The sequence below is a fragment of the Pezoporus flaviventris genome, unplaced genomic scaffold (assembly GCF_033815535.1).
Source record: "Pezoporus flaviventris isolate CSIRO_AGI_PZ_B2104156 unplaced genomic scaffold, CSIRO_AGI_Pfla_v1 ptg000037l, whole genome shotgun sequence".
Lineage (NCBI taxonomy): Eukaryota > Metazoa > Chordata > Aves > Psittaciformes > Psittacidae > Pezoporus > Pezoporus flaviventris.
The window spans coordinates 6,863,127-6,890,857 of NW_026892585.1; the positions used below are offsets into that span (position 1 = coordinate 6,863,127).

A 27,731-nucleotide genomic window follows, 5' to 3' on the forward strand; every position below is an offset into this window, starting at 1 on the left:
CCAGTTTGCTTCAAGCCCCGTCCAACCTGGCCTTGAACACTGCCAGGGATGGGGCAGCCACAGCTTCTCTGGGCACCCTGTGCTAGTGTCTCAGCACCCTCAGAGTGAAGAATGTTTTTATAATATCTCATCTAAACCTTCCCTCTGTCAGTTTAAAGCCATTTCCCCTTGTCTTCTTACCACATGCCCTGGTAAAAAAAGTATCTTTCTTATAAGCCCCCTTCAACTACTGAAAGGCCCCAATAAGGTTTCCCTGAAACCTTCTACAGGTTGAACAACCTCAAATCTCTCTGCCTTTATCCACAGGAGAGGAATTCCATCCTTCTGATAATTTCTGTGGCCCTTCTTGGACTTGCTCTAACCAGTCCTTGTCTTTCTTGTGTTGGAGGCCTCAGAGCTGGATGCAGTACGCCAAAGCACAGTCTCATGAGAGCAGAACAGAGGTGGAGAATCACCTCCCTCAAACTGCTGGTCACACTTAATTTTACAAGTCCTGGATATAACTGGCAAAGAAGGTAGGGCAATCTGGAGGATAAAATACAAGAGATCCCACCTCTAGCAAAAATGTACATATTACTCTACATCAGTTTCCTGAAGTGCCAAATAGAATTAGCATTTTTCTGTTTTCATAGTAGTCTTCATTTATTTTTTTCAAGGGTCATAGATGAAGAGGGATTTGAAAAATGTTATATTAAATAGAGTGCAATAGAATAAATGTTTGGGGTATTAAAAAAATATGTAAATAAAATGTATTTCATTTTGACCTGTACCATTTATAAGAAGAGGCGAGGTAGCAATATGGAGCAGCTTGCTGTTGAGGCATCATAGGTTCTGCAGGTAAAAAGAAAACTGTCAGAAAATTACCCACTGGAATACACATTATTTCCCAAACCAGTGGTTTTTCCAGCAGCTGTACTACAACAATTCCCTCATCTAACCTCACATAACTACTCATGCTGGATAATGCAGCAAGTGTTTAAACCTGACAATATATCACGTCTGTTGTTACATTAAAGGCTACACTTCAATTTTTTACAAAAATTAAGAGGTTACATTAAAGTTATAGCACTAAAACAGAGCACATCAGCTCAGGAAAGTTTTATTACCAAGTAATTTCATAGAATCACAGAATGGTTTGGGTTGGAAAGAACCTGAGGATCATCCAGTTCCAACCCCCTGCCATGGGCAGGGATGCTTCATACTAGATCATGCCATCAAAGACTCTGTCCAACCCAGCCTTGGACACTGCCAGGGATGGAACATTTACCACTTCTCTGGGCAACGTGTGCCAGTGCCTCAGCACCCCGACAGTGAAGACCTTCTTCCTAACTTCAACTTCTCCGGTCATGTCTGCAGCAGGTGCGAACTGCAGTGCTGTAAAAATCATCAACAGTCAGTCTGTAGTAGTCCTCTACTGAAAAACCTGCAGCTCTTACAATAAAATAGCAAGTTCCTTATGTAGACAAGCTCAACAGCACTCTATAATTTTCCAGCCATTACATTTTCTTGCGTTTTCCTTACTGAAAGTTCTCATTTAGCAAGTAAGGGAAACTCAAGGGTCACTGTGAAAAATCAGAGTAGTTGAAGTTTGCATGCTGCATAGCTTACATCTTTCACCTAGTAGGCCTCTCACTGTTGGCTCCAACAACCACTTTACATGGAGATTATCCTGAAAAGCATAGTAATTAGAAGGTTTTAATAGTTGTCGTGGTTTAAACCCAGTCAGGCAATTCGTTCACTCACTTCCCCCCACTTCTTGCCCTCCCCCTAGGGGAGTTTATAATGCTAATGCCTAAGTAGTCTATTTACAGCAAGTTTATGCATTCTTAAAGCATATGCAGAACTTCCAAGACCAAATAGTCCACACTCTTCTTTCTTCCAGCTCTGCACAACAGGAAGACTGTATCAACCTGGAAGCTGCTGGGACTGCCTGTGCACATCCTCCTGGCATTCCCATCCAAGTGAGGCACGTACCCTGTTCTCCTGATGCACAGTCAGACCCTGTTGGATGGCATGGGAAGTACAACAGAAGCACTGATGCAGCCACCTTATACCTCAATTCAATTCTGCCCCTGGTGAGTTAGAAAATCCTTGTTGGAAAGTACTCCACATGATATCAGGATCCACCTGCAACACACTGACAACCTCTTACTAGGACAACCCCTCACACACTGACAACCTCTTACTAGGACAACCCCTCACTTCACATCCATGACACAAATTTTTGATGTTAAAAGTGGTACAAGAGCAAGGGGGACATCTTTAAAGCTGGTTCATCCACTTGGAATTCTTTTTAAGGAAAAACAACTTAATGCCAAGAAGACAACTCCAGATATACTCAATTCACACAACCACTGACACCCAGGATGTGACTCATCATTAAGCTGGGCCCTACCGAAATAATTGTGAGTCTACAAAACTAAGAACAACTTGAGAAACACAGTAGATGAAAAGCAGTACTTGGAGATCTTAACATACAAGTTGTAAGAAAACACTTTTTAAGCTGAATATCTGAGGTAAATCTCTCAAAGAACTCAGTATTGTTTTCATAACAATAGAGTTAGAATATAAGAGCTTGCACCAAAGCTAAGAATAAGCTAAATTCAGCCTCAAATCAATATCCAAATAAGGGTGTGCATCAACCTAGCTTAAATTAAATGATTTAAAGCAATGCAATTTTCCCACGCTGGAAGTCTACATAACAGGCCGATGTTATAAGGCGAGTTTAAACCAGTTTATAAAGGACTAAGGTGGAAGAAGACTTATTTATTTAAGTGAGCACAACTATTTTGTCAGGCAAGGAGGAAGGTGCCAAAACTAAGAAACTTCTCTACATGACCCCTGGGTAGGCAATGGAAAGTCTCTTCCAGAAGGATCGTTCAGGTCAGAAGCCTTGTTCAGTTGCTTTAAGTGTTGTCAAGTTACAAGGACTCGTGTGTACTCAGCCGAGAGAAGAAGCAGCTGTCAATGCTAGGTACTGAACCTGGATTCTAGAGTTCAGTGTATAAATTACTCCCAAGATCATATGTGTTCCCTATGCCTTCATGGGACGACCAAGTCCAGTGTTTCAAGTGCTTCTCAAACATATGGTGATGATATGACCCTGAAATACAACCAATCTTAAGAACCAAAGCAACTAAGACATAAAATAAGAAGATGGGCAGCAAATGCTGAGAAGCAGAAGAAGTCACAAAGCAGGAGGGGGGAAGTTTTCTTTCTAGTGGTCACCAGCAGAGACACAAAGTCAATCCAACACACACCTAACCATTGATAGACAACATTACAGTAGTTATTCATGAGCATCTCTGGAGTAAAGAGCTATGCACTTGGGTACCTATGAAGTACCTTACTACTCCCCCAAAGAGAATACATGCCAAACACATCCTGTATCAACTAAGTAACAATTCACAATATGGTATTACAAACAATATTTGGCCTAATTTCAGTTACATTGCCATGGACCATTCCTCCTAGTCCAGCCCAAAGGATTTCCAAGACAGAAATCCTTTCTTTTTCCCAGACTAGCATCAGGGTATGCATATATTAAGGGGGAGGTATATGATTACATATGAACACATATAGTGGGAAAAGGTCACTGAGGAAGAAGGCAACAAAACAAATGAAAACAAAATAAGGTAAATCAAGTAAGTAATCTGTGTCCTCTCAGTGCGGACTGACAAGTATACAGATATACTAGGGTTAGATTCCTTTCTCCTCAAAGGCATAGCTGGAGGATTTAAATACAAAGTGGGGGAGACAGCACGTGAGTTTAAAAAGGAAAGGAGCATGTGGAAATGAGAGAGTATTAGGTTAGATCACAAGGAAAGTTTTTATGACAGGAAAATAAGATCAGGAAAGCAAGAAAACATGGTGAAGGGAAGAGTTACTGGAAGAAAACTGAAAGGGAGAAGGTAATAGGGGAATAATGATAGTGATGGAATATAACTTGAAAATAAGAAAGCATGGGAAAGGATCCCAGTAAGTAAAGTTCACTCCTAGTGGCAAACTCACTGGGAAACAAATGAGGTGATTATTTGCAATGAAAAAGAAACAACAACAAAAGCAGGTCTAGTAATGTGGATGGAGGCAGTAAATGCACAAAGACAGACAGATAAAAGGTTACAGGAGGCACCTTCCGTGGTAAGGCCACAACAGTAGGTGGCAACAAGAGGAGGAAGCCTGGTGCTGGTCCCTGACAGTGAGAGAAACCTGGAGAAAGTGACAAGGAGGAGCTGGGGGGAATATCCTCCAGCAGCCACAACGGTGCTGGGGACACAGCGAGTTTCTCTAGGTACAGCCAAACAGCTCCTGAACAGTCCCAAGTGTCACTAGAGCTCTGGGGATAGCTGGGATAGAAGAAGATGAAAGGAGGCAGCACAGAGAAGGACAGGGAGGACAGCAGGCAGGTGAACACCCTAAAACAGTGCCCGGTGAGGTCACGGACAAACGCTCATGTGCAGCATAGAGCAGGGCCTGGGATAGCTGGGGTGGGCAGTCCCGGGGCCGGGGGGCTGAGAAAGGGCTGGGGGCTGCGGGAAGCCGGGCCCGAGAGAGAAAGGCAGGAGCAGCCATCGAGGCGGCCCGACCATGCGGGTCCGCGGTCACGGGGGAGGGCAGGGAGGCGGAAGGGAGGGCTGGGGCCGGGCCGGAGGGAGGGAAGGAGCGGGCAGGCCGGGGCAGCCGGCGGGGCGGGCTCCCGCGCCCCAACGGGGGCGATGCATTCCGAGTGCGCAGTTAGCGGCCTCCTCGCTCCGGCCCTGCCCGCGGCTCCCGGAGCCGGACCCGCGAGCGGGGCGGACAAGAGCTCCCGCCGCCTCCCTGCCTCCGGAGCCAGGTGCGCGCCCGGGAGAAGAAAGGCGGGCGGGCGGCCCGGGCCCGGCCTCCCCTTGCCCAGCTCCCGCTCCCCACAGCGTGACTCAGTGCCGGTCCCCGCTCCGCCAGGCCCGCGCGGCCTCGGCCCAGCAGAGCCGCCGCCTCCTCCCGCGCCCAGCACGGCCTCGCTGCGACACAACGCCGCGGCCTCCCCGCACTCACCAGCATCGCGCGTCCCGCAGAGTCAGGCCGCATCCGCCCGCCCCTTCCGCCTCCGCCAGGCCCGGATCTGCTGCCGCCGCTGCTTCCTCCCCTTGCGCGGCGCGGAGAGCGCCGAGGCGCCACCCCTCGCTCCGCCCAGGCTCACGGCGCCGGGGGGAAGGTCTTGGGGGTTCTCGGGGTTCTGGGGCCGCAGCGGCGGGATGGGCCGCCCGCTCCCCTGGAGAGGAGTGATGGACGCTGTGGAGGGAGGGCGCTGGAGCGGCAGCGCCGCGGGGCCTTTCCCCGCCGGCAGGGCAGGGTGAATTGGGGTGACCTGGGCCCAGCCGCGTTCTCTGCTGCTCCGTCCCGCGGCCTCCCAGGAGAAGAGCAGCGGGGCCTGACTGCGGCTACCCTAGGGCCTGCTGGGCGCAGTCTCCCGGGAGGGGGTGGAGGAGCAAGGGGGTCGGCCCGTTCACAGCCGGGGACCGTCAAGCGGCCATCTCCTCTCCCGTCAGGCCCCTGCCCTAGGGGCCGTTGCTGTGACCCCTCACGAAGTTAGACCAGTGCCACAGGAGCTGTTGGGGTTTCTGTCAGGAGGACACCTTAATAGACGTGCTAAGACTTCCGTCCATCCATAACTAAGCAGCTGCTTATGAAAAATGTGAGTTTCTGGTGTGTCCTGGGCAGACTGAGCTACACCATACCCAGTCTTGGAGCCTGAGTGGATGGCACAGCTACGTGTTAACAGCTTGTCCGTGTGGAGTAAGTGTTAAAACCAAGCTGCTCTTTGAATAACTCACATCAAGAGCCATTACCTCGAGGTGAACATTTAAAACTCTGATGGCGATTAAAGTGTGACAGTCAGAAGGACCTCCTTAGAAATCTTGCTGTAATTGTGAATTTCAGCTTAAGAAGAAAACTTGGAAATCAACACGTGGAGAGAACACAGTAGAAATTGAAAGAAAGGAAGCTTTATTGTTCAGCTGTGAGCTAATGGGAAGTTGTGTGAAGGTCTGACTGATGCAGGGATTAGCAATTTTACATGACCCTGTTTGCAATCTATGAACAATTTTAAGCAAAAATACCTAGTGTAGGTAAGTCTAGGGTAATAAAATACGAACTTCCAAGCATATTTGCATCACTTTATGTGGGCTGCAAGTGGGACAGTTAATTTTTCCTTGTAACAGTATGAAATCGATGATACAAAATCATACCAAAATTAAGAAGATAGGTTTCAGGAAATTAATGTTTTGGAGTCAATCCTGTCATATGTATTCCTGAGGACTGTGGAATTAACATTGCTAGAGCTGTGCTGCAAAGGAAAAGAACGGGGTTTGTGTATCCTTGGTACTATGTTGTGCTGAGGTTCTTTGCACTGCGCTCGCACAAACCATGCCGGTTTTCCCTGCCAAAAATTCAGGTTCTGATCCAGATTATACCAGGAGACGTTTAAAGCAACTCAAATGAGGTCATAAGAAGTTCTTAACCCTTTACATCAGTATAAACAGTTCAACGCAGAAAATGCAGTAGCTTCAGAGGAAAGGCAAGAGAAACAGGGGAAGCAATAGGAAGAAACAGATTTCTGCCCTCTGCAAAATGCTTCCCTTGCATCCCGTTTCCACCAGCTGTACAGCAGTTTTGAAAATTGGCCTTCTCAAAGCTAATGGGCCTTAGTCATGTAAGTGCTTGAAAAAATATTTCCCTGTATAGTAGCGCCTTAGTACTGCACAGCCTACTGAAGTGGACACAAGCAAAGTCATTGACACAGCTGTTCTAATGAAACAGTGCTGACTAAGCACCCAAGAAGCACTGTCTGAGGAACTAGTTTATTGTGCAGCAGGGACACTGTGTCATCCTGCTGGGTGGTGTTGCAATGCTTATATTAATTTTGCACATGTAGACATACTTTGCAAATACCATTCCAAGGCATGACTAAATTTCTGGCTTGCTAAGGTTCATGAGTTGTCCTAGAGGAGGGTTTGTGTTAGTCATGCTGGATGCTGCATCAGCATGGCCAGTTCTGCATGGTCTGTTAAAGACTTGGGAGAGTGAGGGCAAACAAAATAGTCTGTGAGAGACAGCAACCAAATGCTAAGGAGGGTGGACTGATTGTAAAAAGTAACGACTCGTTTTTCAGTATTGGAAATAATATGCTACATTTTACAGCAGTTGTATTTACACAGAGGTAAAGCTATCGTTGTTCTAAAATCCTCAAACAATAGAGCCATGGGTAAGCAAGTAAACTAGAAGAGAAATGACAGGAAGGGAAAAAATATGGGGGTAAGGAAGGTCTGCATTAGCATCATCTTGCACTAGAATGGGGTTTTTTTTTGCGTTAGTGATTAACTGCAGTACAAGCTTGAGACAGTTTGGAGTGTTGAAGGTTTGAGGTTTTTCGCCCCCCCTGGAATTACACGATGATTTACACAGACTTTAGAGAGGTGAGGCACAGTTCTCTGATTTTATTTGGTGATAGCTTCATTAGCACTCTGAAAAGGTAGGCCTCACTAGACAATTGAGACATGGTGCTTAACATGGCTCATTCGTACACCCATTGAAAGAATTCCACTATCAGGATAAGCACGGAGAGTTATGAGAATTGAATTCCAAAATAAATATTACCAAATTACCCATAGCAGGATGACTAATGCATTTTAAAGTATCCAATGGAATCGATGTACTTTGTATGAAAGGAGAGAAGCTTCTCCTAGAGATTGGGGCAGCCAAAATTTCAAGGGCAGACTTCATGAGAGAAATCCACTCTGTTTTTGCTGAAGTGAGTTTGTAGTGCTGCTGAGAGGGGCCTGTGTTGGAAGAAACTTGCAGGTTTCACACTTGTTGCGTCAGCAATGAATCAGCAGACATCAAGCAAGAAAATTATCATGACAATGTTTGCTGTCAATGCAAGTAGGAAGCTCATTTGCAAAAAGGAAAAGCCTGAGTCATTCAAAGACACAGAGGTGCAGTAGCTGCTAGTATATTACTACTATCAGGAGGCTGGCTGGATGGGGAGGGATACTTTCCCTGCTAGTTATGTCTACAGTGATCATCTGAAAACAGTAATTTTATCACACCCTTAATACAGGAAGACAGGCTAGTAAGGGTAGATAATGAGCTTTTTGCCACATTCTTATTAAATATGAGTTCTGTTGTACTGCCAAAGCACCAGTGACTCAGGCTGGCAAAACAAAACAAAACAAAAAACCAATAGAGAAGCAGTACCGCAAAAGGGTTTAACCAAGCAACACGACAAACCTGCTTTTTGGAATTTACTGGTTCTGTAAGATACACAGAAGTAGTGAATGCAGTCAAACACACCACATGATGATGTCTTATGTGAACTATAGCCAGCTTGAATATAAATACATTAATCTTTGATTATGATACTGACCCCAAAGAAAATAAAAGAAAAAAACTCCAAACCACAAAAGCTCACACCACTGTATTAGACTTCACCTTGTAGATAATAGTTTTGAAGAACTAGGTAAAGAAAATTCCTGTAGCTAGCCTGGATGCAAAGTTCTCTGAGACTGAGATTGTTACTACTGTTCACAGAGAATAATGAGAGGACAGATAACAGCAGGGAGGTCGCTGCTATACTTGTACCTGTCCTAAAAATTAGCGTAAAGACTATTGCTAACTTACCAGGAGAATACTCTTCCCATGTAGCACTTTGGTTGTGCTAGCATGAGCCTTACTGTGCATTGCAGAAGTGAAAAAGAGGGTGGAGCTATTATGCTGTTCAGCTAGGACACGGGAACTCCTGCCCATAAGCTCAAATTTACTAATATTTTGAGATTACTAAACTACAGCTGTCTTTTGTTTTTCAGCTAATACATTTGCCAAAACCAGCTAGGATTGTCCTGCTAAGAGAGAGCAGTATGTTATAAAGGCTGATATAAGGAATACACACTGACTGTGTATTCCTAAGATTTATTATTCATATGCATTACCTCTCTAGAACCACAAAATATCCTCCTCTTGTGTCTTTCAATATCCATGACTAACGTCAGGTGGAGAATCTCGAAACAAAGCAAAACTGAGATGAAGTGCTTAAATGGTATCAGCTACTTCTGTGCTGGTGTATTGGTCTTAATGAGTAGCATCAAGTCTGCCAATTACTGATCACTTTGACAGCACAGACTTAAGGAAGCAATACAGTTACTGCCAGTAATGCCTAGCTGTTCCTGTAGATACTGTGCTACAGACCTAATATCTGTATTTAGTAAAGGTTGCATGGGTGTTTTGAACATCTCTTGCTTTTTCTGTTAGATCCATTTTCCTCAGTGTTTCTGTCAAGAGTATTTGGCTAAACTCGGAAGTGATGGTTCCCCATTTTAAGGCCTTATTCCTGCTTTTATGCTGAGCATAGTTTGCTCCCTAGCTCTGAGAAACATCTGTTGCTTGAACTAGTGAGGCATGGTTTTACCCTTCCTGTTCCTTCTTGGGGCTTGCAGGCCAAGATATAGGAAATACAAGCAAAAGTCTTTGGGAAAGGGATTTATGGTTGTGTACAGTATTTGAACATATTGCAAAGAGGCTACCAGTTTCTACAGCTTTTCTGTGGAGTGGAAAATTTGAGTTTCAAGCTTGGCCACCATTGCCAGTCTTGGGCTCATAGTCTATCATGAATGTTTGTATAAACTGAGAAGAGAGATGACATGTGCTTCCAAATTCAAAGGTGCCTGAGAAAATCTGTCAGTGGCAGATGATATTTCAGTGCTCTACTTCTACTTGTGCTATGAATGTTTGCCAGAAGGTAAACAGTTTTTTGCAGAGATCACGTTGTTCTTCATAAAGAAGGCCAGCCTCTGCCTGTAGAAGACAGGCAGTGCTATATATTGAATAAAAACACACAAATATGCACAAACGTGGTAACCTTTAGTTAATCTCCTGCTCCTTTTATAGCCACAGGCCAGTGTTAAATGTGTCAAGCACTCTTGATGGCTGTATCATCGAGAATGGCACAGGACAGTAGCTCTCCTCAAGACTTCTGATTTTGCTCTTCTCTTCCAGGTATCTATCACCTGAATGATTGATTGCTTCACGTTTGCAGCTGAGCAAATTCCAGCATGAGAAGAGAGTTATAAGGGGCCTACAATGATCATCTAGTCCAACTGCCTGACCACTGCTAATCAAATCCCAAGGTAGGATGTGGAGACTTTATGTGATATGTAGTATCACAGAATTGTAAATGAAGCACCATTGTCCGTCCAGAGCAAAGATGAATTGTATATCTTTGGATGGAAGATGAGCAAATCACTTTATTCCCAACTTTAAGGTATTTTAAATTTCAGAACAGAGCATATTTGCACATCCACATGTCTGCTCTGGAAATTAGTAATGAGAAGAAGATGGTGGCAATTATTTTTTTTTCTATTTCTCAATAATTTGTAGATTAAATGCTTTCAATCTGAAGTGGTCTCTTTCTGCTAATGCCTCTACTGGGTACTGTGGAAAATCATGCACTGAGCCACTGCTATTCCTTTTTCCATTCTCTTCACTGCACTGAAGGTTTCTCTCACGCCTGAGAACCCAAGACTCAGAATTGGTTTAACTTGTTAGAGCTCTTTCTTTGTAGGAGTTTTTACAGACTGAAAACCAACTTTGGTTATGCTTCTCATTTTTGTAAAGCAGAACTATGAGCTTCACTGATACCTAGTAAAAGATGGATTCCTTTTGTTCGTTGGTTTTCTGCAGTGGTTTGATATTTTGTGGTGATGTTTATAGAGGCAGCTGTTCACAGACACAGCATGTTAGTGAAGCAAATAGCTGTTCTGCATGAGCATTGTTCGTATGGGAACTCTGCTTTTCAGGCTTAACTTGTGAAATTACTTCTACATTACTGCTACATGAAGGAAGGAGAGCAAGGGAAAGAGGTCTCACAGGAGCACACTCCTGCAAATCACAGCTCAGCTTTTCAGGCTCAGCAAATTCAAAACAAGAGTTTATCCTTCCTGCATGCTTCCTCAGGCTAAAACTTCAGACCTTCCAAATCTCACTTTTCTTGCTTTGATCCCTCTTAGATGCTTCACAGATCACCTTCTCTTGTAGGGGAATTAGTTTCTCTCTAATTAATAGTGGGTTTAGCCACTGTACACAGAATTCCTACAAGCAGGAAAGTCTAATAAGGAACATCCTATAAGATTGTTCGTAATATATTTTAATGCTGATAAGCTTGTGATTTTCCTTCAGTACCATGGTACTTCAGAGTTTATATGCTTAAAGCGTAGGGTTTAGGTCTTGCTGTAGAGTTTTTTTGGCAGAAGAATGATAGGCAGGGGAAATATTTGTATCCCAACTTCTCACCAGTTTAACAGGTAAACCCATCACAAAGGGATGATTTGTAGTAATTTGATGCATTATCTGCATATATCAGTGCATGGCATCAGTGTAGCACAGATATTGCAGGAATGGTAAGGAGAGAGGTGGTCTATGTAGACAGGAAAACAGATGATACCTGAAAAGCTCTCTGGAGTGTGGCCCATGCTGCAGAAATTTGATATTTGTGTCTGTGGGTAACTGACAGGGGCAGGAGCTCCAGCAGCTCCTGTGATATTACAGGCTTAAAGAGTGCTCTTTCTGTAAGGAGAGCATTGGTAACGGGGCTGACATTGGCACCGTGAATGGACATGACAGGCAGTGCCGAAGGACACTGATCCTTTGCCCAGGAAGGCAAAACTTGCCAGCCTTGCCCTTTACCAAGAACACAATGTGTTTCTCTAACAGAGAGAAGAGGTTTCAATCCATCTCCTTTTCCCCACAGCCCAGCTCTTCTCCCAGCTAGGAAGGTCACTATTTCTTGATCCTTTACTTCTGAAGCCCACCCTTCCCTTTTTGCTACTAGCTCAGCACAAGCTGTCCATTCATGGCTTCTCCTGTTTCCTGCCTTTGCTATGAACAGCTCTTTCAGGAATGTTGCTGCTGCAATTCTCTCCAGCTTGTGTCCCATTGCCTTCCCTGCAGCTCTGCCATTTCTAACTGGTGTCCCCAACACATGCCCTCCATTGGACTTCCCAGTACTGCTGTGATGTGAGGGTTTATTTGCACAGGAAACAGGTATAGATACAGACATCGATATATGTATAGATACAGATATGTATGTGCACATGTGTATGTATTATTTTTTGCTGGTTGTTTCTAAGAGGTGATTATGCTCATTTTGTATCAGGAGTGGGCAGAGGCAGTAGCATCTTGTACTGCTGATGTGAATTATGGTGTTTTGCCTAAAAGAACAGTTTGTTCAGACAGACTCAAACATTTCCTCATTTCAGATAAGAACCCAGCTGGGGCTGTCTTCTGCAGCCTACATCAACATCCCCAGTAACAAACTCAGTGACTTTCTCTTTTTTCCCTGATCAACTACTCAAGAAATAAGCCTTGTGGGAGAGAGACCAAGAGTCCTGCATTACAAGGATGTGGACAAACTTGCTGGGGTTATTTGTCATCAGTCTCTCTATTTCTACCCTCTATACAGTACCCTTTCCTTCAGTGGTATTTATCTGAGGTTTTTTAAACCGGTCTAACACAACTGAATCAGTTGCTTGCTTTTCCTGAGTGTTGCGGGGAAAGCCTGTTCAGTCCATGTGGCTCAAACCAAATTGGGACCCAAGTACTTTATTGGTCTGTCAATAGCATGAAACTAAGCAGCAATCAGTGAAGTGTTGCATTCAAGATCAATAGTAGTAGTACAACATGTGAACCCCCAAACTAGACACTAACGTTAATAAACACCAGCAGATTCCTAAATACCCTCTGTAAGGAATGTAAAAGAGATTTCTGAAGTCCCGCAAGCCTTGTGCAAAGCCCTGGTGAGAACTCACCTGTACCACTAAGGACATTCTCATTCCCAGGTTCAAGAAAGATAAATTCTGTCTGGGGTGAAGGCAAACAGAGAGTAAGCAGCTGATTAGGGCCATGGAGGGACTGCAGAATAAGATTACGAGCACAGGCAAGACAAAGGCTGAGAGGGCTGCCATCACGTTCATCATAGGAAGGATGAAGGCCAAAGGAGGAAAAGAGCTACAAAGTGCAAGGAAAAAGATGGCTGAGAACGGGAAACAGTTAAGAACATAAAAGAATTCAGGACTTCTTTCCAAGATGACCTCCCCATAGCGGGGTAGTGGCAAATGTGCTGTTGTGCATTGGTAAGGAATAGTGAGGAAATCCTACATAGAATCATAGAATAGTTAGGGTTGGAAAGGACCTTAAGATCATCCAGTTCCAATTCCCCTGCCAGGGAGGGCAGGGACACCTCACACTAAACCATCTCACCCAAGGCTCTGTCCAACCTGGCCTTGAACACTGCCAGGTAGTGGAGCATTCACAACTTCCCTGGGCAACCCATTCCAGTGCCTCACCACCCTAACAGTAAAGAATTTCTTCCTTATATCCAATCTAAACTTCCACTGTTTAAGTTTGAACCCGTTACCCCTTGTCCTGTCACTACAGTCCCTAATGAAGAGCCCATACCCAGCATCCTCATAGGTCCCCCCTTCAGATATTGGAAGGCTGCTATGAGGTCTTCATGCAGACTTCTCTAACTTCCTCATACAGGAGGTGCTCCAGTCCCCTGATCATCCTTGTAGCCTCCTCTGGACTTCTTCCAACAGTTCCATGTCCTTTTTATGCTGAGGACACCAGAACTGCACACAATACTCCAGGTGAGGTCTCACAAGAGCAGAGTAGAGGGGCAGGATCACCTCCTTTGACCTGCTGGTCACGCTCCTTTTGATGCAGCCCAGGATACGGTTGGCTTTCTGGGCTGCGAGTGCACACTGAAGCCGGCTCATGTTCATTTTCTCATCGACCAACACCCCCAAGTCCTTCTCTGCGGGGCTGCTGACTCTCTTCTCTAATGCTCTCTACGTCTCTGCACAGTTAATGCAGAGGGAACCAGAAGCCTTTCTTTCACTTCAGCATCCCCATTTTCAAAGGAATGTCTGTGGTATAAATGTCCTTTCTGTAGTCTGAATATACAGGTTGTTTTACATTGAGGCCCAGCAGCTGTGCCCAGAGCATGGCTACCAAGGGCTGGGACAGCCTCTGGGCCTCCTGGGCACAGGCACTGCCATGGGGCCAGCACCCCAAGGGCTTCCTCTGAAGGCTGCTGGGCAGAGGGGCAGCAGGTGTGGCTGGGGATGGGGGGCCCCTGTCAGCCCCATGTCATTGTGACATCACCCAGCAACACAGCAGTCACAATGCCCCGGAACAGAATAAAAGGGAGCAGCCTCCTGTGTCCTCTGGCAGAGATGGCCCAGGGCAGCCCAAGGACATCCGAGAGGAAGTCCTTGAGGAGCTGGTGGAGTTACTTGGAGGGGCCTTGAGGAAGGAAGACCAGTGCCTGGTCTAGGCTGCTGGAGGCCAGCTCCTGGCAGGACCAGCTTCTTAGCTCACGGGAGGGATAGCAGTTCTTTTCAGCTGGATAGCTGTGGCCAGACCATAGGAATGCCACCTTGAGGAGCACGGCGGAGCTCATCATCCTCATCCCCTGCAGAGCCAGGAACAGCAGCCATAAGCAATGAGATGCAGAGATCCAGGGATCCCAGCGCTTCGGAGCAACCACTGGTGCCCTGCCAGGCATAGGGAGGGGGGTTTCTTGCCCACAGGGTCTATCAGGCCAGGGGCTTTTGACCACTCTCAGGAACTGCTGAGGTGGTTCTGGGTTGAGGAAGAATAGGGCTTGGGGGTCTTCTGGGAGGTGTGATCAGCCTCTGGGGCCAGGAGCAGGTCTTGCTCACATGCTCAGGGATAGCCGATCGCCAGTGTTGGGGTCAGGAAGGAATTTTCCCCCGGGCAGATTGGCACTGGGCCCGGGGGTTTTTTGCCTTCCTCTGAGCATCGAGCAAGACCACTTGTTAGGGCTCCTCTGGTCCATTCTGGCTGCTCATGCATCACGAAGGTGGCGCCTCGTGTCCTGCAGCTGGGGGGGGAAGGCTTTTTTTCCCCCATGGGGGCCTGCAGGTGTCCCTGGGGGTTTTTTGCCTTCCTCTGCAGCAGTGAGCCAGCCCCTTGACAGGGCTCCTCTGGGCTATGGTGGCTCAAAGGCTGCTGCTCCTGCTCCACGCGGGTGCCCCTCGTGCCCCACATCTGGGGAGAGGAAGCTTTTGTGACTCCCAGGGTAGCCCCTGGCGGTTGCTGCTTGTCCTCTGTTGCATTGAGCACAGCCCCTTGTCAGGGTCCTTTGGGCTTGGTTCTCACTCACTGCTCTCACACCTCCAGGGCACAGCTTGTGCCCTGGCTCTCTCTGGCTCCATTGCTCAGTGCAAGCTTGGAACAGGAGTGAGCTCTGCTCTTCCCTTGGTTCCATTCCCCGGGGGTTCTTGCTTGTGCACAGCAGCCTGTGCTTGGAAGGGCTCCAGCCTTGCTGCCCATCAGCAGCTGCCACTTTCCAGCTCTCCCTGTGTGCAACAACGCGCCAGGCATGCACGAGAGCACTTTTTGTTCATCTCTGGCCAGGAAGCGCAGTAGCGGAGCAGTGTTGGAAGTCAAAGGTGTGCTTGTCATTGATAGGTGTCATGCTTTGAGAAATACTGCATGGTCCACATCTCTTCTTCTTTCTTCATGATATTGTGACCGATGGAAAGGAGCATAGTGGAAAGGAAAACAAAGTAGCAGAAAGGAGGGTAATGTAATGGAAATGAGAGTAAGGGAAAGGAAATTAAAGTAACAGAAGAAAGGATAATAAAAGAAAGTAACATAATGGAAAGGAATGTACCAGAAAGGAGGAGAATGGAACGGAATGGAACGGAACGGAACGGAATGGAATGGAATGGAATGGAACAGAACAGAACAGAATGGAAGAATGACAACACAAAAGGAAAGGAACATAATGGAACAGGATGTTCCATGTAACAGGAACAGAAAGTAATGGAATGGGAAGGAAAGGAAAGAAGCATTACTGAAAGTAAAGTAATGCAGCAAAAAGGAACATAGCAGACAGGAAAATAACATGGAAAAAAGTAGAGTAATGAAACAGAAATGAGAGTGACGAAAAGTAAAATTAAGGTAATGGAAGAAAGGACAACAACAGAAAGTAAATTAATGGAAAGGAATGTACCGGAAAGGAGAGCAATGGAATGGAACGGAATGTATTGAAATGGAATGGGATGGAATGGAACAGGATGGAATGGAATGGAATGGAACAGAGCGGAACGGAATGGAATGGCAGAATGACAATGCAAAAGGAAAGGAACATTACAGAAAGTAATGTAACTGAAAGGAAAGCCACCTAACAGGAAGGAATGGAATGGAATAGGAAGGAAAGGAATGTAATGGAAAGAAATGGAATGGAAAGGAAAGCAAGATAACGGAAAGGCGAGTAACACAAAGGAATGTAACGGAAAGAGATGGAATGGAAAGGAAAGCAAGATAACGGAAAGGCGAGTAACACAAGGGAATGTAACGGAAAGAAATGGAATGGAAAGGAAAGCAAGATAACGGAAAGGCGAGTAACACAAAGCAATGTAATGGAAAGTAATGGAATAGGAAGGAAAGGAAAAGAATGTAAAGGAAAGCAAACTAACATAACTGAAAATAATGGAATGGAATGTAAAGGAATGTATCAGGAAGGAAAATAATGCAACAGAAGGGAGAGGACCAAAACAGAAAAGAAAGGAACATAAACGAAAGAAAGGTAATGGACGAAAGTTAAGTAACAGAAAGGAAAGTGAGTACCAGAAAAGAAAGTAACATAACAGGAAGGAAAGATGTTTTGCAATGGAACAGAAATGAAAGGAGGGTAACACAACAGCAAGAAGAAGAACATAATGGAACAGAACTGAAAGGAAATGAACATAGCAGGAAATAATGTAACAGAAAGGAACAGAAAATAATGGAAAAGGAAGGAACATTACTGAAAGTAACGTAACACAACGGAAAGGAATGTAACGGAAAGGAAAATAAAATGGAAGAACGGAGAGTAGTGAAACAGAAATGAAAGTGAGGGAAAGGAAATAAAAGTAACGGAAGAAAGGACAGTAAGAGAAAGTAACATAATGGAAATGAATGTACTGGAAATGAGAGCAAAACTTGATAAAACAAAATAAAATTACATAAAGTAGCAAAAAAAATAAGAATCCAAACAAAAATAAAATCGTAGAATACACTTTTAAGCTTTGTGATTTGTGACCTTAAAAGTGTTTTTGGAGCTGAAACGTCCCCATCATTGCAGGGAAATAACATTCTCCTTATCCAGCTCAGGGTGAGTGTAGGTAATGGAATGGGTTAGAACGGATTAGAATGTAGAATTGTGGAGTGGAATGGATTGAATAGAGAGGCATAGAATGGAATGGAATAGAATAGAAATGGAATACCAATTTCCAAAACAAGACAAATGGTCCCCATGCTCACTGCTGTTGTTTGGCCTGGGTGACACAGGCAGGAACCATTTTTACATTCCTTCCCTTTGCCAAATTCTACCTTCCATTTCTCTCGATTCCCATTGGAGTCAGGAGATTGTGATGTCTCCTAAGAGCCTGTGCCTTCCCTGCTTCCTGCCTCCACTCACTGCTTGGTTCCTCCCTTGGATGACCAACAAGAGCGGTGTCACACTTGAGGAACAGCAGCTCCTACACAAAAGCAGGCTAACTGCGGGTCCCAGTCTGCACAGTTCAGCCCCACACTTGTTCTCTAGGCTTTTCCACTGCGTAAACCCACTCCATGTCTATAGCTGCAGCAGCTGCAGAAACACCTCACTGTCCAGCTTCACACACAGTTCCTCCCCACATTAAAGGTCATATCCATTCTGGTTTGCATCAAGAAGACCTCATTATGGTGCTGAAGGGATCTTGGAGCAAGTGTCAGTGGTGGTTAGGAGGGGATAGAAGAAAGTTAGTTTTCACCTGTGATGGCACCTTTCTTGTGTGCCATGCTGCAGGGACACATTCCATTTTTCCAGACAAGTATTTTCAAGGCACACCATGCATGTGCATTGAGTGAATGCTTGTGAGCATTGCCTATGAAACAGATTCAGAAAAATTATAATCTAATATAAAATGACATAAGATTGCATAAAAATGAAATGCTTTCCCCACTTCTAACCTTTTTGATTTCTGTCCTTGAAAATGGTTGACCACAGCTGACCAAAAGTTGAGGCATATTATTGAGGGCATTGTCCAAAAACCTCTTAAATACTGACAGGGATGGGGTGAGTGGCTTCTAGGGGGTAGTGGCTCACAGCTTCTCTGTGCCACTGTTTGGTTTCTTGACTGTTGTGGAAACTGGAAAAACTCTACTTCGGTGATGGTATGAACTGTTTGTGAAGAATGTGGTAGCAAAAGTGCTTCTTTGGTATCAGCAGAAACCAGGATGTTGCTAGACTAGATGTTATAAAGTGGTATAGCTGGGACCCAGTACTTTACACTATGATACTTGGTCTCTAGATTCTTAAGGTCTACTACAGCCAAAGGCTTGAGTTAATTTGCTATTTTGAGGTAGTGTAAAAAATAGTCAGTATATGTCCAAAAATAGAGTTTATGTGATTTCTGTCTGGATCAGATAGGTTTTAGTTATTTGCATAATGAGAAGGTTGCCAGAACGCCTTAATGTTCCTATCCCAGATGTCTAAGAAAACATCATGAATTTTTATAGCTAGGAGACCTATTTTGTTGGCTAGTAACAACTACCTTCACACCATTGTGAGGAAAAAGTGGTAGATTTACACTCAGCAGAGTAAGTAATCAGCTTTGCACTAGTTACACTAGTTCTCTGTGATGTACATATGTGTATGTATGTGATGTACATCATCTGTGATGTGCAGATGATGTACATTTTTTTCTTAAAAAGGAGTCTAATTTACAAGTCAATTATGAAGGAATTAAAATTGCTGTTGTTAAAATAATCCAAGTACATTGTGACTGCTGCTTTTAGTTATTTGTTATTATGCTGGCTTTTTTTGTTCAGCAATTTAGAGTGGGTCTCCCACATATTATTGCACACTAGCCTACTTTGCTGGATAACAAATACTTTTATCTTTCCACTAAACAAAAGACTGCATAAAATTAATAATAATGATATTAGGATGTGAAAAACCTAGTGCTCCAAAAAGCCATTATAAGTACACTTGAACAATAATTACAGGCAACAGTGCCTCCACTCTTTGAAGTTTGTTATAGACATTGTGATGGCATTAAGCTTTATTACAGTCTGGGACAGCTTAGAATGCCATCTGCTGAAAGACATTACCAAACCATGTGTGCCCCTTTCAAAAATAAACCCATAAAAATACCCCCAAAAGCTGAAAATGTGTTCATTTTCTCTGGTTTCATACACTGATTTCTGGAAACAAGGTATTCCCACTTAACTGTTGTTATTAGTGCCCCTATCTATATGAACTAAATGGACTCTAGTTATACAATACAGCAAGACAACAAAACTAAATGATTTGTCAAGAGCTACATGTAGTGTTTGGGCCCAGATGCCGTAGCGTGGTTAAGTGCTATGCCACGTTATGTACCCCTTGGCACCATGCAGGTAAGTTTTTAGTTCTTTATTTTTGTCTGCTGAAGACACAAAATAGCATAAACTTTGAGCATTTGATGTGGGCTTGGCTGTATGCTTGGGAAGGATTACTTATGCTTGATATTGTGGCAATTTAGTTAAATCAGAGTGGTAGTGAAAACGTACATTACCTCCATCTCTGCACCATTTAAGGCTATCTGTCAAGATCATGCTATGCCAGTAGGGAAAATAATATTAAATAATACAAGCTATTCCCAAGGCAACTAATCCCTAAGGAACAACATACATAAATGTTTGAAAGTAATTGTGATGAGACTAAGGTCAGTAAATCACACAGATGCGTTGCACACCCTCATAGTACACACTGTGAATGGTTAATTCACAACCTCTAAGGTTCTGTCTAGACCAGGTGCTGGACTGAACACATCTTATTTTTCATACATTCCTACTAATGAATATGATGTTGATTGTTCCTTTTGTTTCTACACCATGCAAGATGACATGGTAAAACAGACTAATGATTGCCAGCATGGTCTGGACAATGCGTGCTGGACTTACTGCTCAGGCTATTTTTTGACCTTGTCATGTTCAGGAAAGCACTTGAAATAAAGCAGATGAAAGCCTGTGTCCAGTGAGTTGTCCAAAATGGAAGGTTCGGCACACTTTAGAACATGTAAGTGAATAAGTGAATAAAATGCTAAGTGCAACTTAATTTTCCACATGGAAAGTCTTGGTTTTGCCTTATACTTAACATCAGCCTCATTGGTGTCTGACAATAACTGATGCATCCCTGTAGCCAGGCTTCACCACAAAAGAGGTTCTGCACACACAAACTGGTCAGCTGGTGTGAACATGCTTGCTTGAGATGCTAAAAGCTGCTCCTTCTTGACATAAACATGAAAAACTTCCTGTTTGATATAAAACATCCTGAGTATCATTATTTAATACTGGAAATGCAACTGAGATTTCTTTTCTGCAGCAGAAAACTACTGCTCTTTGCTTACTGATAGAGTGAACCCTACTCCAGAAGTTTCCAGAAAGGCCATTGATAGTCCAGCTGAAGAAAAGTATTCATAGAGACATTTCTTGGTTGTGAACCTATGTTCCCACACTTTATTTTTCTGATGTATAGTTAGGTATTGCTCTGAGTTTCAAAATTCAACCATTTTTAGTTAAAAACTAACACTGTGAGCAGTAACTGGAAATTAATGTTTGTTGAACTGATCTCTAACAAGCCAGAAATTTTCATCTGCTCTTTAAGTGACTCAGTCACTACCATTAAAACCTCCCTTAGTTCAGAACTGTGATCTGTTCTCAGTTTACTCATCATTAAATAAACAGTAAAAACACTAACTTCCAACAGAGTGATTCCTAGATCAGGTTTTTTTTTCTCAAAGCAGTTCTCACCTCCCTTTTAAAGGTCATGTAGTCAAGTCATTCCCATTTTGTAATGACCTCTCAATTTTTATGGATTTAAGGAGCCCTGTGCCACCTTAGTCTCATTCCTTCTTGTTAAGACTGTGCAACTTCAATTGAAAGTAGGAGTTAAAGACCCCTACCTATTTTCCCCTATGAAGTTTGGATAGCCATTTTTACAAAGCATTATAAGTGAATTGAATTAGAGATGCTAGATGCTTCACGCTGTGGAGCCTGGTCAGAAGGCTTGTGTGATATTCTTCGAGGACATGTGGTGGCTGTCGTTTTTGTTTGCCATTCTTGATGTTGCTACCTTCCAACATTGCAGGCACCAGGCATGCATCTCTAATTCTTGCTGAATAAAAACTATGCTATAATGTGATGGTGCTGGGATGGAAGGAAATGATGGTTAGATGCTGAGCTCAGGCTGCAGCAGGTAGCGTGGCCCACACGTGCCATAAGGCGGCAAGCGATGTGCATGTGTTGGGGAGGACATGGGGAAGAACCAGAGCTCCTGCCCTCTCTTTCACTTCCATAAGATGGTTGTCAGGATATTTTCATCAAAGTGTTCATTACCTGTTGCTCCAAGTCGTTTCAGTGTTTCTCCAGTGGTAGTCAATGGTGTCCACAGTGGATTATGTCTGTGCTTCCAAAGATAGAGGATTAGTTGAGGGATGAGGAGAAGTGGAAAGGAATCTTTCAATAATGGGGTCTTAACAAGCATAGCTTCTATTTCAGTGCAGCTAGAGGGTTTTGAAATGGCCTGCTTTTAACATGGGAATGTACTGTACAGTACAGCATAACTTTTCAGAGCTGGGTTAGGTATATCGCTCTGTATTTGTTCAGCCACATTACAGGTAGATTCAATTTTAGAGGTGCTGAGAAATACAAGTTTCCATGTGTGCTGTAGGTATTTACACTGAATGCACTTCACTGAAGTGCTTCATATTTATGGCTCCAGGTTTGAAAATGTGATCCTTTGAAAAAAAGCAAAGAAGCTTTGTAAGACTATTTTTCCATGACTTTATGACAACCATAGTCTTTTGCTGCAGTGTGCTTCTTACAGCAGTTGCCTTTTCTCTTCAGCTCTCAGTGTCATTAGTGGAAGGTGGAAACTCCTATGAAGCAATTTTAAAGCAGCTGATGATGGATTGAAAAGACTTGGCTTCTCTTAGGGATGTGTGCCAGAGAAAAATTGATCAAGGAAGGAGTCAAATGCGTAGTGCCTGTAGCAGGTGCTGTCTGAATTTCTATGGAGTATAATATACCAAAAGTCTTTACAAAAATGTTGTCTAACAGAAAGCAGTCAGATGGTCAGATTGAAGCCACCAACGTACCAAACTAGATCAGCAGCAGGAATACTACACCAATTGCAACTAACAAGGCGTGTCAACACTTGTGTTTATAAGACCCGCACAAGACAGAATCTAAGGACCTCTCAGTGATAATTTCATGCAATTTTCCTCACAGTTCATCCATGTTGTAGGGAGGTACTATTTGTGTACGTGAAACTGCAAGAGGCCCTGGAAGTCTGAAGTATCCTAAATTTTATATCTAAAGATGAAGGCGAGTACACAGGGATATTTCCCAAAGCTCACAGGTTCCTAGGCCCTCTTGCTTTACACACAAGTTAGGTATGGACATGTTGAAAATGCTACTGGAATTTTGATTTGCAAGTTGAAATTGATAAATCTGCTTTCAAAAGCCTGCATGGGCTGATTCCCTCCCTCTTACTCATTTCTTTACTAGCTCTACAGGATTTGCTCATGGGAAAAAAATGAAGGGAAACCTTCAGTACTGAAAAGATTTGGAAAAATACAGTGAGTCAGAGGAGAAATGCATTGTGTTCATTAACAAGTGATGTACTGGTAGATGGAAGCAGTGCAGAGAACAGTACATGTTGAAGTAACACACAATTGTCTCCTCTCCTGGGCCATAGCACACTCCCAGCCGGACAGATGGCTAGGGAGCTGGTATTTAAAATCAAAGGCTTTTATAATACCAAATATTGCAGCAGCGTCTGCTTGTTACTTCTGTGTTTAAATGTTGATGCAAAGCAAATATTTATGAATTCAAACACTGCAGGCTGCACAGAGAGCACTAGGTGCAGAAGCGTGTTTGGGGGGGACTCGGCAACTTTGTCTATTGAAGTCGTCCTCCATTCTGCAGCTGCCAGTGAGCTGAGTTTTCTGGCCCCTATTTTAGCCAGCATTACTGGGAGTTTAAGAGGAACAACTGCCAGTGGAAGTTGAATGCAGATGGAGTATTGAGAAATAGCTTGGATGAGGCACCTTACCTTCATGCTGCTGAAATGAAATGTCCTGTCCAGTAATGAACCTGCACAAGCCCTGCAGCACTCCTACCGCATTTCTAGGAAACAGGATCAACACCAGAAATGGGGAGGCAGTTCCTCTACTGAACAGGATAGATACTGTTGGGCTGTGAAGCTATGACTACTTCTCATGAGCAGCTTGAAGCCTTCTGCACTTGGTTATGAGCTCTGTCTATATTGGTGGGTCTAGCACAGTCAGACAAGAAAACAGTGACATCTACACAGATAGGAAATCTGTCCAGCGAAGGAATTCTTTTTGAAACAGAAGAAACTGAAAAAATCTTACCTCAGAAAAATCATAGAATCATAGAATAGTTAGGGTTGGAAAGGACCTTAAGACCATCTAGTTCCAGCCCCCCTGCCATGGGCAGGGACACCTTACGCTAAATCATATCACCCAAGGCCTCGTCCAACCTGGTCTTGAACGCTGCCAGGGATGGAGCATTCACAACCTCCCTGGGCAACCCATTCCAGTGCCTCACCACCCTAACAGGAAAGAATTTCCTTCTTATATCTAATCTAAACTTTCCCTGTTTAAGTTTTAACCCGTTACTCCTTGTCCTATCACTACAGTCTCTAATGAAGAGTCCCTCTCCAGCATCCCTATAGTTTCTGCATTAATATTATATTAAATATTAATATTATAGCTAGACACTAATATAATTGCTTAAAATTTAAAAATGTTACTATTATGTTTCTGCACTTTTTAAAAAACATGTTAAAAGTGCTCAATTATTGTTACACAATAATCACAAATTCTGCTGCAGTTACTTTATAATATCATAAACTTCACAGATACTGATTAGTGAGGATTTTAGTTATGAAAACCTGAGGAGTCCAAAAGCCATTACACATAAGTTATGTAGTAATCATGCCCTTTTTAAATAAAGGCTAATGTCTTTATTTGTAACTTCCTCAACCCTTTTATTTCTATCACTAAAAAAGCAAGGAAAGTTGCCGTATGTTTTCTTTTTCCTCCTCCATTTTCTTTCAGCTTTCTTTAATAATCTTTTTTTCTTTTTCATGGTCTCCAATGTTGGAGGTTTTTTCACAGTTTTTAATCCTAAGCTTTTTAAAAGTCAGGTAACATCTCCCATTAGAAATAAACAACACAAACCCACCAAAACTGTTGCTGAACATTTCTCATTGATTTTCTGGATGCTTTTAATTCTGAACATTTCCTCTCTGATATTTTCTTTCTTTTATGGCATTTGGCATTAGTCTTTTGCACTTTTGCTCACTCATATTTTTCTTTTCCACTTACCAGTGTCTTGCTTTTTACTGCTTCTTACCCTCCTTAATTTCCTTTACCTCTGCCTTCTGTCTGTTTTATCCCATGAGTTTTCCCTTTGAGAATCATGAATGATACCACTCAGAACATGGCAGAAAATGTTCAGGTTAACTTTGAAGTCTGAAAAACAATCCTTGGAACATGAAAAAGAGAAAGTATCATTGGTGTGAAGGCTAGGCCCAGAGGATAGTTTCAGTTGATCAGAAATTCTCTGATCTTGGAGAACCTTAACTGGAAGATAAACATTATACAAAATGTAATGGATGTGCTTATTGATGCCTTTGGCAAGTCAGGTTAATACCAATAGCTGCATTTTATGGATATACAAACACACAAAAATCCTATTCCTGACTTATTTTTGATATTCATTTAGGCCCTGTATGCCTATATGAGATCTCTCATGGCAAATTTTGTTGAAACAGAGAGCAACGTTTATAAAGCTGAATTTCTAATTGTACTTACCTCTATCTGAATTTAGGAACCTGAAAGAAAAACAGCTGCCTGATTTTCAGTGATGCTGAGAACTCACAGTCTTTGCAGAGCTTAAATGCAGCAACCAAACTCAGTGGCTCTGGCAAACAGACCAACTTTGTTAGAGTAGCTAAATTGAGGCAGTCAGTTTTGGAATGTTCTGCAAGATCTTGCTACAAGTTGCATAGGAAACTTGGGAGAGCAGTCATTCAAATCTGGGAATTCCAGCCTTCACCTCTCTTCATTAATCGTGGGTCTGTTTTGGGTTTTTTAATTCCATCTAGTGCAGTGGCACGATGGATAGCTTTACAAAATACAAACAGGCAAATAAATTTGAAAGCAGCATGCCCAAATTTTCATTGTCTGTCTCCATTGTAAGCTCCGTTTCAGCTTGCATTCCTGCAGAGGTATCATTATAGAAGCTAAAGAGGCATGGCAGAGGCCAGTAAGGATGTGGCTGGGCCTGTTTTCAGTTCAGCTCCGTATCATCTGAGAGCTAGATTAGATCTATGCATACACAATGAATGACCTCTTTTGGCATTGCCTATCACTGGCACCAATAACTCCTACAAATTCCTTCCCAGTTCTCAAAAATACAGTGAGAAGACTATGCCTATTTCTGAATGGCAGAAGCGAGGTGTAGAGTTGTGGGGTCGTTGGCATTGGCTGTAGCCAAAAGCAGATGCTGAATCTTCTCACTTCCCTGCTGCTGGGCAGCTCTTTGAGCAGTGGTCCCTGACATCAGCAGAATGGCTGCCTGGATAAGGGTGGCTGGAAAGAGCAGAAAAGAGAGAAAAGAAACCAGTATAGAAGCAGGAAGGATTCACCTTCCTTTGATGTTGCAGCCTCTGGAGAAGTGTCCTTTCCAGGGTTCAGCAGGGAGCTGTGTGAAGCATACCTGAGGAGGAGGATGGTGAGAGGCAAGGGAGTTCACCTGCAAGGTCTTAATCTTGCTGCTCACTGATTGCATGCTTGTTAGGCCATAGCAGAAGTAGAGTGGACAGTAGAAGCAGGTACAGTCTGAGCTGATTAAGCTGTTCTGGAGGACTGGGATGGTAAGAGTGAATAAAAGACTTAACATGTCAGAATAATGCCCTCTTAATTTGAACCAGCCTTCTAATCAGACTCACTCAGCAGTGAAGAGCAAATTTACTGCTTGGGATTACCTTAAATCGATTCTTAGAAAATCAGTGCTTAGAAGATATTACAAAAGATGCTTAAAGAAACTGAATTATTCACCTGCAAGATACTGGCCTGGTTTTAACTTTTACAGTGATTGCTGTGCTTGCAGTGATTTAGTAACAGAAAATTATTAGAATAAGCTATATGTGATCCATCAGCTATGAGGATAAACTTGATACCTGTCTTAGGGTGCTTGTTTTTTCTGGCAGGAGTATTTTGTAATGACCCAAGTGTCCCAGGCAGGGCAGATGCCGGGGATGCTATCATGCCTGGCAATGTGGGGTGGGTTGTGATTGCTGGTCTCACATCACAGCAACAAATACTGTGCTGGCAAGGGATAAATCAAACCTGAACTCCTCCAGCCAGTCCTCAGCTCCAGCAAAGTACATGACAGCAGGACCAGCTCAGGGACGGGTGATTTGATTATTTTTTTGCAACCAAATTGGGCAAGATTTAGTCCAAAAAGGGAAGAAAACACCCTACCCAACTCCCAAGCTCTCTAATAAGATAAGATTTTTTTAATCTTTCTCATACAAAGACTTTGAAATACATTTGCCTAGCAAATACTAGAGCTTATTCATCCAGTCTATTACACAAGTCAGGTAAGTCCACTCCTTGATACGCTGAGTGCAGGAGAAGATGCTTAAAGAAACGAGTATGCTCCAGTTTGAGTACAATGAAAGCTCTTTCTGGTCGCACTGTGTATGTATGTAGCTGGCTATATAATGAGAAAAAGATTGGATCAGCAACAGCTTAAGTATAGTCTGGTTGAATGAGTCAATGGGACTGATGCAAAGTACTTGCTTAAGATATTCCTAACAACTTCAAAAGTAAAACTCCACTGTGCTAAGAAAACCAAAAGTCCATGGGTAATCTTTTTAAACTGGGCAAGACTTGCCCTCTTTCTAACTTCTGTCAGGCCTAAAGCTGGTTTTGATGGTCTGTAATGGGAATATTACAGTCTATAGATCAGTGTCCCAAAAAGTTTTTTTTTGCATTGCTGTGAGGGTGGTGGATAGCTTTTGGCTAGGAGATCAGCTGCTTATTGGTTAAAATTGTCCTTTCTTTCTTTGACCAAATTTTGTACACGTGTTTTTATATATGTATGTGCACACGTGCACATGTGTTCACATGCATATACACACACACACACAAGTACACAACAACATAGAATCATAGAATACACACATACATAAGCATTTATAGGGAGAGATCATTTTAGGTTTAGCCGAAATACTTAAGCCATTTTACAGAATGGAAATGGAAATAAATCCTCTGCTTTGGTCATATGTCACAATTATGATGGGTTTTCTTTGAGATCTCTATTGTAATATCCACTCCCTACGCACCCTGCCTTCTTCAGCTCTCTGTAGTTAGGACACAGCCTAGCAAGAGAGTATTTTACCTAGCTTCCAAGTTTAACAGATTAACTAGAGAATACATGGATTTTGCAATGCCTCTCTCAGTTGTACTGTGCTGGGAGGATTCAGTGTGTCTAGGCAAGTCTAGCATATCTAGTCCTCCAAACCACATACACAGGCCTTTTTTTGACTTCCGATGGGATTT

General features: G+C 43.3%; 1 protein-coding gene across 3 annotated transcripts in view; it reads right to left on the bottom strand.

The window, feature by feature from the left end:
• CUL1 (cullin 1) overlaps nt 1-5,158 on the bottom strand; it is a 307,965-nt gene extending 302,807 nt beyond the window's left edge. For 2 of the 3 annotated variants that reach the window (XM_061464599.1, XM_061464596.1), the window contains exon 1: nt 5,035-5,158. The gene's annotated coding sequence lies outside the window, so the exon portion shown is untranslated. Of the gene's footprint in view, nt 1-770; nt 814-5,034 lie in introns of those variants that run through there. The other variant, XM_061464598.1, reaches the window with a different exon arrangement.
• Nucleotides 5,159-27,731: the final 22,573 nt, after the last annotated feature.